A 16713-nucleotide genomic window follows, 5' to 3' on the forward strand; every position below is an offset into this window, starting at 1 on the left:
TGTCTCATAGAAGTGGGAAAAGGTTGGGTTTGTTGAAAATTACAAAATAAGATTTAAGATCATATATCACACACCTTATGCAAATTATTTCTTATCTCGCGATAACCAGTGCCATCTTCATGTAGTAGAAATTTTAATGAGACAATTGTTACTCAATGAAAAGTTGTTATAGTCTGTTTTGACCATAAAATATATTATTCGTCACCATGATAAAAAAATAGGTTTAATTATCTATTTAATTTATATAATTTTTAAACTTATCTCTTTTAGTTCTTATAACTAACAAGTAAATTTTTTAGTTTTTGAAATTTACAGTTTAATTTTTAAAAGATTCCTGCTTTTAACATTTTTTAACTAACAAATTTAAGAAAAATAGGGACCTTTTGAGAATTAAAATGTAAACTTCAAAGATTAAAATATCAATTTATTAATCTTCAATGACTAAAAAATTCACTTATTAACTATAGAAACTAAAATAAATAAGTTTGAAAACTATAAGAATGAGTAATTAAACTTAAAAAATATTTCATAATAAAAGATTATAATATGTAAATTGTTCAGAAATGAATAGTTATAATATAGCAGTTTAATAGTTTTAAGATTTAATTAGTAAATTACACTAACATTTGAGTTTTTGTCAAATTCTATATAATCTCATTCTTTTATATTTTCCTACAATAATTTTCTTTTATTTTGTTTATTTCCCTTCACTAATTTCCAAGTTTGAGAACATTATACTAATCCCTCCTCAACACCTCCTGAGATCTGTAATGTTGTAATTTTCTCTTTAGCTATTAATGTGGGTCCTATATATTCAATTTTCTTATACTTAAAAATTGAAATTTAGCTGCTGGTCACATTTCTGATGGGGTAAATTGCTCAAAGTTTCTGGTGGGGTAAATTGCTCCAAAGTTTCTAATTTTAGTGCCCGAAAACTGCAGACCGCTACTTCACTCACTTGGGATTGCTGGTATGCTTGAACCTTTAAATTTCCTCACTAGCAGGGCTGGCTTAACATATTTTAAGTTTGTGACCACATGAAGATTCAGAATTGGGTGTTGCTATTGATCTAAAACCCATTTGCTATTGGCCCCTACAATTATGCAAAAAGACCCCTTTACTCCTCTAGTTCAAACCCACTTCCCCTTTACCTTCTTCTCACCCCACGAACTCCCTTCTCCTTCGTTCATTTATTAGCCCCGTTTTTTTCATTCATTCTGTGTTATGCAAAACCGTGCTTCTATTGTGAATACTACCACAACCGAAATCACATTTTTATTGTTTTTTTTTTTAAAATACAACCAAATCATAATTCTATTGTGATTTTTACTCAGCTTGTAATCATATTTTTGTTGTGTTTTTATTGTTTTTATGATTTTTTATTAATTATAAATGTAAGTTATCTTTTTAAAATAATCATATTAATTTATAATTTATCATTTTTAATAGTATTTTGTATCTTTTTAATTAAATTAAATTGATACAAGTTATTATTTATAAAGATAATCAAATTAATTATTATAAAAATTAAATTTATTAATAATAATCAAATCAATTCATGATATTAATTTGTATCATAATTAATTTGATTATACTTAAAAAGAATAATTTATGTCATCATTATTTCAAATTTAAATAACAAAGTTAAGTTATGTAACAATTAATTTGATTACCGTTAAAAAACGTATTGTGTTTTTAATTTATATCTATTTTAATTTATAAGTTGGCTGACAAAAAACAGACTCCATGGCTATGATTAAAATGGAAGGGATTTTAATCAAGGAAATAGAAGAGAGAAAGAGACAATGATATTACATATAGTGTAGAAAGACATCAATTTTATTTAATTTAAAATTAAAACGAAAAATAGAAAAAAATGGCATGAGTCTTAAAATTAATTTGAGCCAAAATAATAACAAAAAAATAGAAATAGAAAAAACATATTTGACATTAACCTTTGTGTCTACCACAACAATCAAAATTTTTGGTAGTGTCTCTGGAATCTTTTTTCACTTGAATCTTATTAAGTACGGATATCATCTATCGGAACGTATTATTTGACTGTTTGATCTTACTTGTGATTTTATTTGGACATTTTTTGGATTCTCATCACTTGTATTGCCATAGGTAGAATTGTATCAAAACAATTCGGATGAATGGTTCTGTTAGCATTAACATAACTCATGATAATTCCATACTAGATTAAAAAATCTATAATACCATTCCCATGACAAATTGTCCTGCAGCTTTATCCATTTATGCCTTATGACGCCCATACCAAAGAAATGACACCAAACAGTTGAAGAGGGAGTACCTTCTCGCCCAATTTGAATGGAGGAAGTCCCTGGTAAGGGCAGGTACTACGCCTGGAAGCATCCCCTAGCCCAGACTGCAGACCAAAGACAACTTTGAGAGCAATTAATGCAATTATGGGGAAAAAATCTGCAGTAGTATTAGAGGATAGATTGACATAATAGAGGGTAACTATTCACAAAGAGCGTATTGCACAATCTGTAGAGAATGGTAGATCTTATTATATACTAGTCACAATGACCATAATTCTAATCAATTTTAGACATTCTTATTGAACACAGCCTTAATTTGGGTAAATTTGTATTGAAAATATACGTTCAGCATAATTGTACTGAAAAACTTCTTGTGCATAATGATCTTCATACTTTTAGGCATAAGCTGTCTTCAAAATTTGGGTAAATTTGTATTGAAAATATTTTTTATGACAGGAATACTATCATAGAAAATTACAAATTGTGTATTGAGGAGAATGAACGTTTTAAATTATTTTATTGATTGAAAGTAAATTTTGAATCTGACAATTTTATTGGCCGAACCATCTTATCAGATGTTACTACCAACATCATGAGCTACAAGGTATTTTGTCACTAATCACAAATATGCAAATGTTTACTAAATAATTCCCAAAATAAGAAAAACTTGAGTTTTATACTTGAAACCAAACTTGACTATCCCTGTCATGGTTTATGCAGGAGGAGAGAATAACAAAGATAATCGTGTAGATCATGGCTTTGTGAGGCTGATTCTGACACATTCAAGTATGGGATTCCTACACCATTGGAATACCAAAAACCTGAACCCCTAACGCCTTGAGATATATGTGCTTCTAAAATAAAAATACGGATTTCAAACATGTCATAGAGAAGATGACGTATCTCAAAAGTGGTTGTATCTCTCAGAATTGTTTACCCATCAATTAGCTTAATTTTGATTTTATCTGTTTAGAGATAATTTGGGTTGAGGATGTTCGATCGAAATCTGCAATGAAATTTTCATGTTCTCTCTTCAAAAAAGTAATACAAAATACATTTATTTTTAGTATATAAGTTTTGAATTGAAGTGTAAAGTATGAAATTGTCATTTTCCCCTTTGGGCCATTTTGAGTCCAGTAAGTTTGTCACAACCACTTATTTGTAGTTATCAATTAGGTTATTATGTCAATATATTTAGAGGATTTATTAATTTATTTTGTCTCCCGAGAAACATTAATTAGTTTATTAATTATTAAATAACTCTAATGTAAATAAATGTTCAATATTAATGGTTTACATATTTAGTAGTATTAGTTTTTCTTGCAAAAACAATATGACATGGCATTTCTATACTTTTAATTCTTTCTATTTTTGTGCAAAAGAACCAAAATTAGGAGTAATAGTGGCGCATATATATATATATATATATATATATATATATATATATATATATATATATATATATATTAAAGCTGTCTAATCATAACTTTAATTTTATAATAACCATTGATTTGATTCAATCATTTAAAATTTTCTTAATGTTTTAGTAACATTAGATTCAAACTTTAACTTCACAATAACTCACCGTCAGATGAAAACATTCTAAAAAATTATGAATTTTTTAAACAATAGAAAAAAACAAATAAATAAGAGATAATGTAGTATTAATTTTCAAACTAAAAACTGATTTTAAAAATGATTATTTACTTTTAAAAAATAAAAATTTAATATATTTAATTTAATATATGTATATTAATAATTTATGCACATATTTAAAATATTTTATATCTATATATCTATGCAAATTACAATAATATATATTTTATTTTTATTTTTTAAAAATACATTAATTTAATGTTTTGTTAAAAATAAAATTATACTTACTATATTATAAAAATAAAATATGCGAGAAAATGATTTTATGAAAATAATTATAATTAAACATATGATCCAGTCAAAAAAAAAAATTGTAAACATACGAATAAATTTTGAATAAATTGTATTAATATGCATTAAATTTGGTTACTTTAAAAGTCAGAATTTATATATAATGTTAGGAATCATGATATACTTTTAAACTTCAAAATGAAAAGTTATATTTTTTCATTTGTAAAATGTAAAAGATATATATACTTTTAAAGTTTTTTTTTATTTCTTTTTTTGACTTAATTCCAAAAATAATTTTCTTTTCTCAACTTACTGAATTAATCTCCTTATTTTTTTAATTTAATATCAGGATTTTTTTTTCTTTTCAAATTAACTATCCCAGTCCCTAAAACAAAAAGAAATGAGGTTGAAAAATGATTCACCTCACTCATCAGAGGTTATCTTAGTAACAATTATTGATGAAAAGCAATTCACCTCACAGCATTTTCCAGACCTGAAACCCTAGACCTGTAAACTTGCTCTCTAAACTTGAAAACCTTTTCATTACCCCAAAACACCTTCACCCACCCCAATCCAGTGGCTTATTGAGACATTCTTATGTATTATGCTAAGAAGTACATTCCTATGTATTTGCTTATTGAGATTATTGAGACATTCTTATGTATTATGCTAAGAAGTACATTCCTGAAGTTTCGAGATCGAAATCGTTACTGTCGTCGTCTTCTTCTTCCTCCGTTGTGACAAAGGCGAAGCATAAGGAGCGTCTAGAGACGATGGTTTCGAATCTTCTGCTAGAGAAGTGCTCGAAGGCTGCCATGGCGACGAGGTTTCTCTTCGGATTGTTGCGGGCAACAAACATACTGAACGCTTCCGAAGCCATGCTGGACAACCACGGCACGTCACGGTCAACGTTTTATTCCAACTATTAACGTGAACGTTCAATCTTTTCCTTGAAACTCAGATAGTCAATTTGAAAAAAAAAAATAAAAATTTCTGATAATAAATTAAAAAATAAAGAAATCAATTTAGTGAATTAGAAAAATTAAGAAGACTATTTTTTGCAATTAAATCTTCTTTTTATCTTTCTAATGAATCAAGCACCGTTACATATTCATCCATTATCAGCATCAGATTAAATGTTAGGAGTATTATCAATTCGTTTCCCCAATTATTTTGTTTCGTTGATTTGATGGCAAAAAATGATTTTTTTTCAATGTTTAAATTAATATAAAATTTATTTAAATTTTATGAAACATTTTAAACTTTATTGAAAGCATGACATCATTATCATTATTATCATAATTAAAACCATTATTTTCTCTTATATATTCTATATTCTTTCATGAAATTTAGAGATCAATTAATAGGTGTATTTCTTCATTCTTTATCTTTTTACTTTTGTAGATAAGAAACGAAGGCTAAAACATGCAAAAATAGAAGTCAAATGAAAATTTTCATGTCCCTATTTCAAAGGTACTAAACTTTAACCACTCACTTTTCACCGTTTCATTTTTTTTTTTGGCTTCATTTTGTTAATCAATTATTGAGTATTAGTATCTATAGGCCAATCTTTTCATAGTATATTCTAGTATATTAAATTTATGTATAAGCTCAAACAATTACACGTCAATATAATTAAGTTAAAAATAATAAAAAAAAAGATATATAAACTTATGTTGAAGTTATCTTAATGTTATTTTACTTTTTTTTATCAACTGTGCCTATTGTTTTCCATGTAAGACTTAATTAATTTTGACTTCTATTTGGTAAAAATCACACTTTTCTTTTTTCATACTTTCTTCTTGTAGAGATTGAAAATTTTACTTCATTAATAGTATTTTTTAAGGATCAATTAGCAAGAGGTGTATTATTCTATTTTTTATTTTTTATTTGCTTAATTAAAATAGTGACGGCAAAATGACCCAAATGGGTTTTCTTTAGAAACAATTTCTCGATATGAGTATGTTTCCATAGTAATTCTAGAGGGAATTTGTTTTTCACGTAAAATTATAATGTATGGATGTGTATCGCCATGTATGTTGGCGACACATACAGGTGGAATGGGTGTCGCCAGTGGAAGTTGCGAGGTGGCAAAGTGTATGTCGCGACTGACGACACTGTGCAGAGTTGTATCGCCAAAACCAGTAGCGAAATAGGCTGATTTTGTAAGCATTTTTTTTCTTCTTTGTTTAACGTGTGTACATATATTTTCTTCTTCTTTGTTTAAAATGTGTGCAGGGTTTCTTTTTTTTTTTTTTAAATAAAGTTTTAATGTGTAGAAAGTGTATTCTTTTTTCCTCTTTTATCTAATTAAATTTAATTATTTATAATAAAAACTTTAAAATCTACCTTTAAAATTTGTACTTGGCCTTCGAGTTTTAAAAGTTTTTGACACTATTTTTATTTGAAATAATTACTTTTTTGTTAGAATGAAATTTTAATTTTAAGTTCTAGTGCGCTAGTTTTTGTAATGATTTTTTTTTTATGTTGGAGTTATTATTAACTAAATATATTAATTAGTATCAGTGCACTAATTAATTTAAATAAAACACAACAAATATATTAACTAAATACGTATTACTAAATTTGAGTAAATAAAATACAATAAATAATAATTAGTATCAGTATTAATATATTTAGTTAATAATAACTCCAACATAAAAAAAATTCATTACAAAAACTAGCACACTAGAACTTAAAATTAAAATTTCATTCTAACAAAAAAGTAATTAGTTCAAATAAAAATAGTGTCAAAAACTTTTAAAACTCGAAGGCCAAGGTACAAATTTTAAAGGTAGATTTTAAAGTTTCTATTATAAATAATTAAATTTAACTAAAAAAAAAAGGAAAAAAGAATACACTTTCTACACATTAAAACTTTATTAAAAAAAAAAAAAGAAATCCTGCACACATTTTAAACAAAAAAGAAGAAAATACATGTACACTTGTTAAACAAAGAAGAAGAAAAAATGCTTACAAAACCAGCCTATTTCGCTACTGGTTTTGGCGATACAGCTCTGCACAGTGTCGCCATCCACTCTGCCATTTCGCAGCTTCCAATGGCAACACCCATTCCACCTGTATGTGTCGCCACCATACATGGCGATACACATCCATACATTATAATTTTACGTGAAAAACAAACCCCCTCTAGAATTACTATGGAAACAAACCCATATTAGAAAATTTGGGTCATTTTGCCAAATAGTGACACTCTGGTATAAATATTTGTCTTCCAAAGAATTAAATTTGTCAAAGCCATGTGAAGTGAGGATTGAGAATCAAACATTACACAATAACTAACTTATTATTTGTTCAGTTCAGAAGAAGATGAAGATTCGGTTCAGAGATATGATCTAAGGAGTCAATCAAAGCTAATATCGGTGAAGGTGGTGTCAAACCTAAAACCAGTGTTTCACACTTTTATATCACTGATTTGGGCCAAAAAAACAGTTAGCCAATTGCCATTGGTGCTTTTCAACAGTCATAACTTGCAACACGTGCAAGACACAAACCCTTTATCACTGGTTGGGAAATGTCACTCCCAGATCCAGATATCATAGTTCGGTTTTGAGTAACATAGCACTCAAGCTTCAGCTTTTTGGTGTTTAGTACTAGAGCGTTGTTCATTTTTTCTATTGCTAGATCACTGATCTAGAACACTTGTCCCCATTGTAGTTTCTTAGGGAAGCTACCTACTTATGAGATTTCCCGATTATACCGTTGGATAATCATTCCAACTTATTTATCATTATATTACTTCCAAAACAGTTGCCCCCAAGTCACTAGTTTCTCACAGAAGTTGCCGACTTATTCGATCCACTAATAAGGTTGTGCGAAAAAGACTTTGTATAGATGTGTGTTCCTCGAAATGTGTTTTGTACATAGTTCTTTCCATTATTTGGCAGTTATTGTGGTGGCGCACAAGGCATTTCAAATCATGTTAAGATTTGTGTCATAGTGGTTTCATTTTTTCCTTTTTTTTATATTAATGTTATTAAAAGAGTTAAATGACATTAATTAATTTTTTTTATTCCTATATAAGTTAGTTAAATTATTTATATTTAAGTATGGAAGTAGTAATATTTTAAAATTTAACGTTAGTATTCAACCTACATTTTATGACTATTTTATTCTAGATCACAACTACTTTAGTTGTGGCACTACGTATCCTTGATATATAACCAAATGATTTACAACTTATATTTAAAGGAATACTTTTTATCATTCTTGAATAGTGTCATTTTTATTTTAATTAACAACAAAAATTTTATTGTATACAAAAACAAAAAAAATATTAAAATATACAAAAGAGATCTTAATGAAATACTCTCCGTTACAAAACACCTATAAATAATGCAACAAACTGATTTTTATCACCAATTTTTGTGTGACTTCTTTTAGCATCTGTTTTTACCACCTTTGTGTACTATCTTTTTATATACAAAAAGTCTTATGATATTCAATCAAAATTTTTAAATAATATAAATAAGTCTTATGATATTTAGTTAAGACTTTTAAAAAATTTTAAATTAAGGAAGATAACAAAATATGGTGATATTCAATTAGAATTTTTTATAATTTATAAAAAAATCATTTGGTATTCAAAAATATACAAATGTCGATAGATTATTTTTTAAGAAGGATTTTGATGGATTTCATCATACTTTTTAGTATAAAACATTTATTAAGTAATTTGATCTAAACCCTTAAGATTTTATTAGACTTTTTCTTTCTTTTTCTATTGATTACTAGACTTTTTTTCCCCTCATCACATATATTCTCTTTTCTCTCTAATATTCTTCAAAATGCATATGCCATATATATATTTCTCTTGTTCTTTTGGAATAAAAAATGTCAACTTTACTCATTCCCTTTGCACTTTTTTTTTGTTTTCTAAATTAAATTAATGTTTATCATATGTGCTAAAACTAATCATGTTTTCTTTATATTGACTAAGTCCATCACCACCCTTAATATCGTCGTTCACACAACTTAGTACTTCTCCTACCCATCCCTCATCTTCAATTTTGTCTTCTATTTATTACAATAAAGATTAGTATAGGAGAATATAAAACTAGAATAAATATAACTTTTAAACTATTAAAAAAATTATATTAGTTTTTCTTTTTTATCCAAACCTTCTCATTTCTCATTATTTTTTTTCATTAACTCTTGTGATTTTGAGTTTTTTTTTTAATTTAGATAATCTTTTCAAATCTTATAATTTACGAAGTTCTTTCAAATCCTTTAATTTTTTATAATATAAATTCTTTAAAATTTAAAATATCATAAAAGTTTTATAAATAAATTTGATAATTCATAATATTCCTACATAATCTTTAAGATCTACCATAATTTTTTATGTTAAAATAGTTTTTTAAAATCCTAATCCAATACATCCCCTTAGAATCGTTATTTACTATTATTATTTGGCTATTTCATGTAACAATATATAAACTAATTCATATTCTACAACTGTGTTATATTAGAGATTTAACTATAAATTTAGACCCTAAAAAATAGGGACCTTGGAATATATACATAAGATGTAATGTGACACCCTCTACCCCTCACATATATACTAATAAGGAATAAAAAATTCAAATATTAATTAAAAGTATTTTTAAAACATTTTTTTTTTGTCTTTCAAAGGGGAAAAAGATTCACATTCATTTTCTTTTACATCATATTCAAACTTGTCCAAATAAATAATAAAGTATTCTCGACTCAACAAGGTCGTCTAAGTTTCATACAATTAATATAAAACCTATATCCTAATGTCACATCCTATCAGAGCGTTGTGTTCTCGTGTCCTCTAGCATGAGATTCTTCATAGTCATCCACCTATTTTCTGCTCCCCCGAACACAAGTTCAAGATCATCACAGGATCCAAACACAACAACACACAGAGAGTGAGTTATCACATTCCTAGCTAATAGAGAAATCAGACAATTAAATATACATATTATATAAATGAGATACCACTTGCTTAAACATAGCTCACGTAACTTCACCACTTCGTCATTCAAAATTCATTTTTCAATCATCAATCACATTACACAAGAATCCCACACTCCGATCAAGATATAATAACGCATCAATTAGCAAGCATATGCAACAGTTATGCTAAGACTCAATCCTATATGCAATGTGGTACCATGTCAGTGAAAAACTACCCTGGGGCGCTTAGGAGTACATAACAAGACACACCACACAATGGGTTTATCAGGTCACTCTCACTAAGTAAGATCATAGGGAGACTAGTCAGGATCACGATGTTTTGCGAGAATGCTCCAACCATATGAGATCAGTATAGGCTTAAAGGAGTACTCAAACCCGGTGACCCCCAAGACCTACACTCCGAAGAGTCCGTCAGGGCCTCTCCCTCCTGATTCAGGTCCAACCCCTAAAATAATTTTTGCATGCAGACACTGCTCATGAATTATACAATACCCATGATCTTACACTTGTGTTTTAAACACATTCAACACAATTGCGCTACGATTTAACACTGGTTCCTAAATAGGAAACCTACATTTTCTCTTTAACACTGCGCATCAACGCTTTTCTCAATATAACACTGGTCGGGTTATTGTACAATTCATAGCTTACAACACAAGTAATTTCACATCAAGTGTTAACTACACACTTATTCACAACTAAAACTCATTCACAATTTCACATCTCATAGTGTCACAATCCACCATCACATGTTTTCACGTATCTCACAAATTAACGCATGTTCAACTTTACACTTATACTCAATCTCAATAACAATATTATAATCTCAAAGCAACATGTTATTCCACAATTCATCACATACTCATAATTTGAATCATCATTTCATATCTTCAATATAACAATTTATACAAAAGACTATCACAACATGATGACTAAAACCCCTCAAATAATACTGCACACTTATATCAAAATCATAGGTCGAAATATATAAATATCAAGAGCACAATTTATCAAACAATTTTCATTAGGACATCAATATTTTATTTATAATCATAAAGGAAAAATTGAAATTTAATAAACATTCCAAAATAAAACCCCAATTTAATCCTCTAAGGATCCCTACACATGTTCTCACTAACCCCAATTGTGAATAACTCATCTCTTACCTCTAAGCGGACTCACGTGTCTTCCGACAGCGATAACAGCATCTCTAGCGGTTCCCTAAGATTTCTCTAGTTTCTCCTCCGACTGCTCCGATAGAGTTCCCAAACGTCAGAGAAACGTAGAAGGGATTGAAGCCTCCATTTGGACTATCTTCATGCGATTCCTTTTTCTCTCTACACGAACATCATCTCGCAAATCCCAACGGTTAAAGCATGAAAAATTGAATTTATAACAACATATCCAAATTTCACAACAATCCAACCGTTAGAAAAACCGGGATCGTAGTTTTACCAAGACAGCTCTGGGTTTCTGCGGGAAAGAAAAAGGCTACAATGCGAAGGGTATTTCTCTCAGTTCAGATATGATATCGAAATTCACAACGGTGAGAATGCTCGGAATTGGGTTATGAACATGGTACTCAAATTTCATGACGATCCAACGGTGAATGAGTCCGAGATCGTCGTTTTTCTGAGACAGATTTGGTGGGCTACGGGAAAAAAGAAAAGATTTTGAGAGAAGGGAAAAAAATGAAAATGAGGGAAAGGAGAGATAACGTCAGTGTGAAAACTGACCTAACACTATTTATAGTTAAGTTTACTCTATTTATTTATTTATTTATTATTTTATAAAAATAAACTCTATTTTATTCTCTATCAAACAAATAAATAAAATACCCTTTTTTATTTTCTCTCAAATCATTATTTTAATTAATAATTATATCTCCTTATTTATTTATTTATTTATAGAATCTCATCATTTTTCTAAAACTCTATTTATTTATAAATAAAAATTATTTTTCAAAATTAGCTTACGAAAAATGGGATGTTACATGTAATATTAGAATTTAATCAAGAAAATTGAGATTTTTTTATTTTGAGGAAATTTGTTGTTTTGATTTATGAGTATTGAGTGAAGAACATTTAAAACAATTTAACCAAGAATAGTTGACCAATTTAGTTCTTGAATTTGCATCCCATTATTATTTTGGTCCCTAAAATTAAGAAAAACTCAAAAAAAGTCTTTGAAATTATTTAGGGCTTCATTTAAGTACCTGAAATCAACTTTTTTTCCTCACTTTGGTCCCAACTTTGAAAACTTAGTAATAATAATAACATAACTATAGGGACCAAAATGAGAAAAATGATTAATTTTAGAAATTTAAATGAAATATTAAATAATTTATTGACTTGTTTGAGTTTTTCATAATTTCAACGACTAAATTGATAATGAGATACAAATTTAGAGACTAAATTGATCATTTACTCTTTAACTAATTTAATTTGTGAACATTTTGAGTAAAGAATAATAATGTGTGTAATTTTGAAGGAAATTTATGGAAAGACTAAACTTGCTAAATTGAATAGAGATATGTAATTGATTATAAAAAATAAATAGAGGTACAGAATTACCTTAAAAAAACACCTTGGAAGCAAAAATCACATATGAATCAAAAGAGAAAAATGATAATTATTTTTTATTCTAGCAACGTCAAATAATATGAGAATAATACAAAACATTAAAAGAAAAAAATCATGAAATTTTTAAGTAGGCAAATGAATATAATATTTATTTAATCGTCTTAATTAGTTATATATAAGATTTTTTTTTTGCACTTTATATCACGTTTACCTAATGATTTTTACATTGTAAATGATTATGTATTTTTATTTGTAAAACTCCTACAATAATCGTCTTAAAATGTTTTTTTAAATTAAAAATTAAAAATTAAAAATATTATTTTCTTTATTGATATAATAAAAATATTATTATTAAAAAAATGTATAAATATAATAAAAATATTATTTTCTTTATATTTTTTTAACAAGTGGAAATAAAATAAAAATAATATGATATTTGTAAGTATAAGAAGCTCAAGGAAGCTCTCTGCCTTACTCATATATTACTACTATTATTAGGCAATCTTATTTGTAAACAAATAAGATCACAATACTAAATTGGTTATCAAATGTGAGTGTAGTGCATTCAGCCTTGAAAGGGGGCAACCCAACCAGGAACAAAAACTAAAGAAAGCCCTAAGAAACCTTAATCAAAACATGCAGACATACTTTCATTCAGTGTTGAAAGGGTTTCAAGTTAGAAATTCCGAAGAGCAAAATCAATAGGAAAATAACACTGAATCAAAGAAAAAGAGGTAATGATTTGTAATAGAACAACCCCTGCGAAGGCGCAGATCTCACACTAGTGAAGGCCCAGATCTCACACTAATGAAGTTGCATAGCAAAGCATAATTATCAAGTATGAGTGTCTATTAAGGGTCCTAGTGTTTACCTCAAATGCAGACAAGTTTTTTAATTAACTTGTAAACGTAAATGAAAAGCCCCCAAAGTGAATTTAAAATTTATCCCTATCATATTAGGGCTACTGCACCTTTTATAATTTCTTTTTATATTACTATAACATAAATATTGATCTTAACCAACATTATTTCAAGTGCCTTCGTAATATATATTATTATCTCACATACACTAGCAAGATTAACCACTTGCATGTGAGATGAAAACCATAACAATCAGTGCTAGAAACCCCACTCCTTCAACCCATCTTGCCAGCTACAAAACAAAGGAAAAATCAGTAATGTAATCCTAACCTAAGTCCTAGACTTACAGTTAACTAAATTGCATAAAACTTTAAGATTCAAGCATTCAACCTATTTGACTGAAAAATTAAGAGACTAATGTAGAACTTTTTACCATTGGGAATCCAAGAAGACAGAGTCCAGTAAACATTACATAAGGTACTGTAGAAAGTGGGCTTAGGAACCTAAACCAACACAAGAAAAAGCAATTAACTAGATGGATATAAAATGCTAAAATTGATTAAATGATTTTATTTGCTCTAACAAGCCAAAGCAGATGCATGCCATGCACTTACTAAACTGATAACAAACCTCCAAATGCCCAACAATCCCATATGCACATGGAAAATTGAACTTATGATCAAAGGCGCCTTGTACTGCTCTAATTGTGTAAGCGAACCTCTGTTTATCAGCAACATACTAACAAGGAATGAACATGCCCAAGTAGAACCACAAATCCACATGGAATAAGCAGCTTTTCTACAAGCACTTGTAGAAAAAGAAAATAACAAGAAAAAATAATTTTAATTAGCTTAAAAAAAACTAATTTTAATTTATGCATAAGTTATTTTTTCTCGTGAAAGAAGTTTTATTTAATTTTTCTTTCTTATTTATCCCATGCATCTGGTGTGATTCAAATACTAGTTATTATAGTTTATTTGATTTTTCATATTAAATTCTGTTATAAATTAAAATATACAGCTTAATGAGTAAAAAATAAACTCTCTTCACTTTTTAATTAGATATTTTTAATATTTTATTCTTTTCTCTTTAGATGTGTATATCAAGTACTATTGCCAATTCAGAAGGAAAAAAATCACATACTAATGCTACAAGTAGCAAAAAAAAATAGTTTTAGATTATTAACATAAAAATATCATATATGAAGCTATTTTTTTCTTTATATATATATATATATATATATATATATATATATATATATATATATATATATATATATATAATATTACGCATACAAGTCTCCGAGGTTGTCATGGTATGATCCACTCTACTTATCTTAAAAGTCAAAAACTTAATTCCAAAGAAAAAATATATAAATTAAATATTGAGCTAGCCAAACTAGTAGATTTGTGACAAGAAAACGAAGATGTATTTATAGGTAGGTACCTTTATATTCCTTTGGAGAAGTCTTGTAGAATAGCCTATATGATATTTCTATATACAATTGAAGAGGCTACAAGTGCTGCTGCTGCCATCTCTGCTGAAACTTCAGAGCCAGATCCAGGGAAGTCCTTGATAACAACAAAGCCACACAAGAATAGCCTAAAAATTCAGCCGAAAATGTGTAATTACAATTGATTTATTAAGTGGAAATTGAGAGAAAAAAAAGAAGAAAAAAATTGATAAATATGACAATTGATTTAGTAAGACATGAATAGAGAAATTGATAAAAGAAATGCACGGGAAAAAGTGAGAAAGAAGACAAAGTAGGTACATGTTTGGTATTTTTCTAAATAAAATGACAGGTTATATTGTAACTGTTTATTCTCTACAATTGGAATTTAGTATTTATTTTCTTCCTCAAGATGGGATTGAAGTGGTGGGCTCTATTTGATTCTGTCAATTCCATCTTCAATCTTGTTCTTATCTTTTCAAGACCAATATCTATCTTTTTATAAAAAAAATTGCAACATTATTCTTGTCTTTAAATTAACTTTTGGTTATTGGACGAAATATATATAAACGCTTGACTAATTATTCAGAGTTGCATAAATATTTCATGCATATGCATTCTCGACTAGGCAGTGTCACTGGACAGTGAGTTAACAATCTTATAAGTGATTTTTCCTCTCTATCTCTCTTGTTGAAAAACACGAGTCAAATTCTAGTTCTAGTATTAAAAAAATTTCAATACTGAAAAGATGTACTTTTCATTGGTGTAGCAATCAACTATTAAAAGAAAAGTTTTCTGCTCAAGCATTAGAATTTATAGTACATTAAGACATGCATGAATAGAAAATAAGTGAATTTAAATTGAAAACATACAGCAGAGCTTTCTCTGCCTCAATCTTTTCAGGATTATCTGATCTCTTTTCATGAAGCTCCAAAAGAAGTTTTGAACTTCCAGAGCTTTCAGAGGTTCCATGGAGTTCTTTTTCTTCCTTCTTAATGATTATATTAGAATCAAAAGTGCTAGAATCCTTGTCTAGTGCATGTCCAGTAACATTCACAATTGGACTCAACATATTCATATCCACAGATTGCTTCAAATTGAAAAGGTGGGGGAAGAAAACATGCCAGTTACATTCAAAACCAGGTGTCAACAGTTAAATACTGTACATCAAACCAACACTACCAGAAGATACACAAGAGTAACCAAGGAGATAAGAGTAAATATTCGTGTTAAATGGCAAGCAAGGGATACCTTAATACATATTGCATATTGTTGTCATTATCCAGCACTTCCAAGACAGACAAAATCCATAAGTTAACCCTTATATTAAAATAAAAGAATTACAGCTATACAATTAATAAGCTATCGTATAGTACATACAGTAGTTTAAATTTTAATCAACAGTAGCATTGGGCGCTCTTTAGGATCAACTAGGAGGCATTCCCTGAAAACCAATGATAGTGAATAGTAGCATATATAAAACATAGACAGATAAATAAATTAGCAGAAATTACTAAGAGAACGGTATTTGACACAAGTATGGAAAACACTATCATACATACAACACAAATTAGTAAACATAAAGAAAGGTTTGCATAAACAACATGATATCTCAACCACATGAGTATTCTCTTTTTACTCTCTATACAATAGTTGACTAATTAATTTTTGGGACCACTGCA

This window comes from Glycine max, chromosome 15 (assembly GCF_000004515.6).
Source record: "Glycine max cultivar Williams 82 chromosome 15, Glycine_max_v4.0, whole genome shotgun sequence".
NCBI classification, from domain to species: Eukaryota; Viridiplantae; Streptophyta; class Magnoliopsida; order Fabales; family Fabaceae; genus Glycine; species Glycine max.